At 39.7% G+C, this 5983-nt stretch overlaps 1 pseudogene; it reads left to right on the forward strand.

Annotated features, from left to right (window-relative positions):
• The first annotated feature begins 3103 nt into the window (after positions 1 to 3103).
• On the forward strand, positions 3104 to 3499 carry LOC110145451 (protein S100-A11 pseudogene; annotated as a pseudogene).
• The last annotated feature ends 2484 nt before the right edge of the window (positions 3500 to 5983 follow it).

Raw genomic sequence — 5983 nt, forward strand, 5'->3', positions numbered from 1 at the left:
TGTTTTCTCATCACCGTTTATTGAAGAGGCTGTCTTTCCCCCATTCTATATTCTTGCCTCCTTTGTTGGAGGCTAATTGCTCTTGTACATGTGGGTTTATTTCCATTGATTTCTGTGTCTGGTTTTGTGCCAGTATTATACTGTTTAGATTATAGTAGCTTTGTAGGATAGTTTGAAATCAGGGAGTGTGATACCTCCATCTTCATTCTTCTTTTTCAAAATTATTTTAGCTATTTGGGGTCTTTTGTGTTTCCATACACATTTTAGAATTATTTATTCTAGTTCTGTGAAGAATGCTATTGGCATTTTGACAGTAATTTTATTGAATCTGTAGTTTGCCTTGGATCATATGGTCATTTTAACAGTATTAATTCTTCTAATCCATGAACATGGTTTACATTTTGGTCTACTTGTGTTGTCTTTAATTTCTTTCATCAATGTCTTATAATTTTCTGAGAATAGGTCTTTTACTTCCTTAGGTAGATTTATTCTTTCATATTCTTTTTGATGTGATGGTAAAGATTAGATTGTAAAGATTAGGTTAACGGGGATTCTGACCACATAAACAGAGTAAACAATGACAAAATGGCAAGATGATATGGCTTTTACTCCTACTCTTTCACCAGTATCATGATATTGAGAAATTATAGTCATATTCTAAAAATATCCTAAAAATAATTGGAATTTCATATATTAAGCATGGAGATTATTTATTAGAAACATTTTGACCTAAAACAAATAGACTGTCAATTTTTCTCCAGCAAAAGTAGGTTTACTTGGGATCAGTCAAGAATTGCACTTCAGGGTTTGCAACAGGCAAACCACCTTGCATGTCTTCTGCAAAAATGAAAAGGAAAACTCTTTTATAGAGGGAAAAAGGAAGTTGGGAGGGCTATAGTAAACAGAAGCCATGGTTTCTTATTGGCTGATTTGTGACAGTGTCTCATTGGCTGAGTGCTTGCTAGGAAAGAAAAGGACATCTTTCTTCTTCCTTTTGGGCTCTTTACTGGTTGTCAGGCATGAGAGCTTCTGGTCTCCCAACTCTGTTTAGTTTTTACTCTGTTTAACACTTTTTTACTAGGTGAACAATCTGAAAAAATTCAAAATTACTGGTAGAGCAGAGAAACCATTCATTTTAGAGTTAGATATGTGTTTGTACCAGACCCTGTATCTTTGTTAGATGGATGAACAGAAAAAGTTACAGAGCATTGGTACAACTCAGTTTTCTCATCTGTAAAATAGGGACAGTAGTCTCAGAGATTAACGGAGATAGTTTTAAGGCATCTAGCTTCATTTGGGAGAAGGCAATGGTGCCCCACTCCGGTATTCTTGCCTGGAAAATCCCACGGATGGAGAGCCTGCAGTCCATGGGATCGCTGAGTCGGACATGACTGAGCGACTTCACTTTCACACCTTGGAGAAGGAAATGGCAACCCACTCCAGTGTTCTTGCCTGGAGAATCCCAGGGACAGGAGTGCCTAGTGGGCTGCCGTCTATGGGGTCGCACAGGGTCGGACATGACTGAAGTGACTTAGCAGCAGCTTCATTTGTGGCATAATTTGCATACAAAGAATGTATTTGCTTTCTTAATTTGCTTGTTTAGTCAGTCCTGTTTTGAATTTTACAATATAGTTGTTTCCCTAATCCAGTATTAGGTAGGTGATTTTAAAATAAATCCCAGAACGTTATTTGTAATTTTCTTTAATTTTTTCTTATTTCATTTGAAACCAGATTGGAGGCTGGCAGTTATCAGGAAATGTATCTTTCATACTGGAGTTAGGCATAGAGAAAAGGGTTTTTGTCCTTGAAACTATCTGTAGTTGCTAGTAGACAGTTGGGCTTCTCTTGTGGCTCAGCTGGTGAAGAATTCGTCAATGCAGAAGGCCTGGGTTCGATCACTGGGTTGGGAAGATCTCCTGGAGAAGGGAAAGGCAACCCGCTCCAGTATTCTGGCCTGGAGAATTCCATAGACTGCATAGTTCATGGGGTCACAAGGAGCTGGACACAACTGAGTGACTTTCACTTTCACTTTTCACTTTCAGTAGACAGTTGCTATCCCTGTCACATTGTTATTGGTACTAATACATGCATAACATTTACAGAATGTTAGAAACCTGTAGAAATACATTGTTTAAAAAACTGGATCTGTGGTCACTGCTTTTTATGTGATTTATGTATTTCTGATATATATTTGGTCTTCTTCCAAAGTTCCTGGTTCACAGGTCCCCAAACTCTGTGATAAGAGTGGTAAGTATTTCTTTTGTTATGTTAATGAGCAACTTTGGGAAAGCCTTTTGGTAACCAATGCATGTGGCACTGTTACCAGAAACAAGCAAGTAATTAGAGGGATACCAATTTCAGTTCCCTCATGGCCTCTGGGGAGGGGAGTGGTGCTGGAGGTTGAGTTCAATCACTAATAGCCAGTGTTTTAATCAGGTGTGCCTATGTATTGAAGCCTGCATAAAAAGCAATTGCAGAGAAATTTCAACCTGTTGAACATGTGGAGGTGCTGGGAGAGTGGGTCACCTGGAGTGGACATGGCAATTCTGCACCCCTGCCCCATACCCTGCCCTGCTGCCCTGGACATCTCTTCCATCTGACTGTTCCTAAGTTATATTCCTTTATAATAAACTGGCAATCTAGTAAGTAAAACATTTCTCTGAGTTCTGTGAGCCTAGGAAATTAATCAAACCCTAGGAGTGGGTCTTGGAAACATCTGATTGATAGCCAGATGATCAGAAGCACGGCTGATAAGCTGCTCTTGTGACTGGCTGTGTTTTGACCGTTAAATCTAGCATGGGTCATTGGCTGCTCCTGTGTGGGTAGAGAGGTAAAGGAGATTTGTGGTTTTTCTGGCCAGGTGTCCCCTATCAGCTAGGGAGAATTTTCCAGAGAAAGGAGGTGCTGTGAACCTACCCACCATGAGGTGGATGAATTAACTTTTTTGGGAAAATGCCACATGTCTTATGGCATGTGCCAGCAGCACCATACTATGTCAGATGTTTTGCTGCCGGTGGCAAGCATTCTATTGATAGCCCAGTGCAGCACTGTCCATTAGAAATGTAAAATGGGCTCGCATCTGCGCGCCTCACTCTTCTCTGACATGGCAACAGTATCCAGCCCTACGGAGACTGAACAATGCATCGAGTCTCTGATTGCTGTTTTCCAAAGGCATGCTGGAAGGGATGGTAACAACAGCAAACTCTCCAAGGCCGAGCTCCTAATCTTCATGAATACAGAGCTGGGTGCCTTCACAAAGAACCAGAAGGACCCTGGTGTCCTTGGCCGCATGATGAAGAAATTGGATCTCAACTCTGATGGGCAGCTAGATTTCCAAGAATTTCTTAATTTTATTGGTGGCCTGGCTGTTACTTGCCATGAATCCTTTGTTAAGTCTGCCTCTGGCCAGAAGTGAGTTGGAGAGCCTTTGGGCCTGGCCTCCAGGCCACTCCCTTTCTTTCCAGCCTCTTAGTCATTTGCTCTTCACAGCCCCCACATACCCTGAGCCCGGCACACCCACCTACCCAGGCAGGCCACTCCTGGTAGTAAGAAAACAATACTGTTTTTTAAAACACACACAAACACACACACAAAATAAAATGAAATAATAAAATTGACCATGTATGTAATTTAGAATTTTCTAATAGCTTCATTAAAAAAGTAAAGCATCAGGATTTCCTAAGTGGTCTATTGGTTAAGACTTCACCTTCCACTGCAGGGGATATAGGCTTGATCCCTGGTCTGGGAGCTAGGCTCCCATCTGCCTCTCAGCCAAAAAACCAAAACATAAAGCAGAAACAATATTTGTAACAAATACACTAAAGACTTAAAAAATGGTCCACATAAAAAAATCTTATAAAAATTAAGTGAAGCAAAACAGGTAAAGTTAGGGTTAATAATATATTTCATTTTAACTCAATATAGCCAAACATTGCCATGTTGACATGTAATTGATATAAAATTATTTATGACATTTTGCATTCTTATTTTTGTAGTAGGCCCTGGAGAATACCATGGACAGAGGAGCCTGGTAGGCTCCAGTCCACAGGGTCGCAAAGAGCCGGACACGACTGAGCGACCTCACTTCACTGAGGTGATTCTTCATGTCGATAGTGGCTACCATATTGGACAGCACTGGACCTCAGAGTCTAAATGGGTGGTTGACTTCAAAGGCACCACCTTGTTGTCAGATCCTAATCAAACAACAAATCTTGCTTATATTTTTTTCTGTATGGCATACACTTGAGGAAGTAGCAAGAAGACATGGGTGTATCATTTAGAAGTGGGGAAATAGTGGACTTTGTAGTGGGTGGACTTGGATTTAAATTCTCATTCTTCCACTTTAATAATCTTGGCTAATGCATTTAAACCCAATTTATTTGAATCTGTTTCCTCAAATGGGAAATGGGATGATGTTTACATGGTGTGTTTGAGGATTAAAGACTTGCCTAGACGAAGAGGTGTCAATAAGGCAGTCGTTGGTGTGACCTCATTGTGTGTTGGAGTGTGCCCCTGACGTGGAGAAGATACAGATACCCATTTCCTCTGTCTTCTGCATCTCCCCTGCGTCTCCCCCTTTCTCTTCTCTCCTTCTTCCTGCATTCTCAACTTTTTTCACTTTCTTTCCTACAGTACATCTTTTCATTCACAAATTTGAGTGAAACATTCTTGAAAGTATTGTTTTGAGGCTAATTTCCTTAAAAACAAAGATTCCAAAGATTAAAGCTACCTTAGAGGTTCCATTCAAGTCTCAGTTATCTTTAGCATGAAGACACTGGTTTGAATGTTTCTTCCCTTCCTCCCTCCCTCTCTTCCTTCCTTCCTTCTTTCCTTCATCTACTAGTTCCTCTCAGCAAGCTCACAGTTCTCGCACTGACATTCTTCTTAGGTTTGGGGATTTGTTATTTTTGTATATCAAAACCCTTAAATTCATAGGTTGACCAAAAATAAGTTCAGCTCCACTTATGCTTTTTACCAAAATAAGCCTTGTAAGCATTGGGAAAAAACAAATAAACAGAAAAGATCAGTCCTATGACTAATGCAGTAGGAAGATTTTTTTTTCTGTAGTGTGTCCCACATTGTCACTACTTAACAGATGGCATTGTGATTGTGTAATTGCTATAATGAACATTATTAATAATGCAACTGCCTATGATCTCAGCCTTCTTTCCTTTACCAACATTGAAAGGGTCCTGTGAAATGTTTCCAGTTGAGTTCACAGACTTCTTTTTAAATTAGTTTATCCACCACATGACTCAACACCCTTGGGAAGAGCAGCAGCCAAAGCTCTGAGTGGTGTACAACCAGTAGCTGTCCTATATAAACAGAAGCCTTTATGTACTTTGCAAATGTGCCCACAGTTCACAGATCCTCTAAAATAATTACTCTCTCGATAGCCCAGAGAAGTGCTATCTCATAGAAATGTAATGTGAACCGCATATGTAATTAAAAGTTTTTTCAGTAGCCACCTTAAAAAGTACAAAGAAACAGGCAAAATTAATTTTAATACTATATTTGATTTAACACAATAAAAACATCTTTTCTCAATACATCTCTAGCCATCTATAACCACCCTAAGTTTCCTCATGAACAAATTGAAAATCTCATGCTGAATGAATTGCAAAAGTCCAGTCCCATGGCACTTGATAGACAGCGTCTCAAGCTCTGAACATGAGATCATCACAGCCAGATTTGGCCTGTGCTAATTAAGGTAGTCAGGTTCAGATAGGTCTCAGATCTGGAATTTGTGTAGGAGGGCAGAAAGTCATGCTTGGACAAGGAAAGAGCTACTTAATGATCATACTTAAAGGTCATTCATTTACTTTTCCAATAACCTAGTGACATTTATCCTAAGTCACTTAAGGAATGTTATAAAATGTCACAGATTTATGGAGCATTGCCACACAGAGGGTTTAGATCCTAAGATTGGTCTGTACAGAACTGTGACTCTGTATTGTTATTGATAATATAATTAGAGGAAACT

This window comes from Odocoileus virginianus, chromosome 26 (genome assembly GCF_023699985.2).
Source record: "Odocoileus virginianus isolate 20LAN1187 ecotype Illinois chromosome 26, Ovbor_1.2, whole genome shotgun sequence".
NCBI classification, from domain to species: Eukaryota; Metazoa; Chordata; class Mammalia; order Artiodactyla; family Cervidae; genus Odocoileus; species Odocoileus virginianus.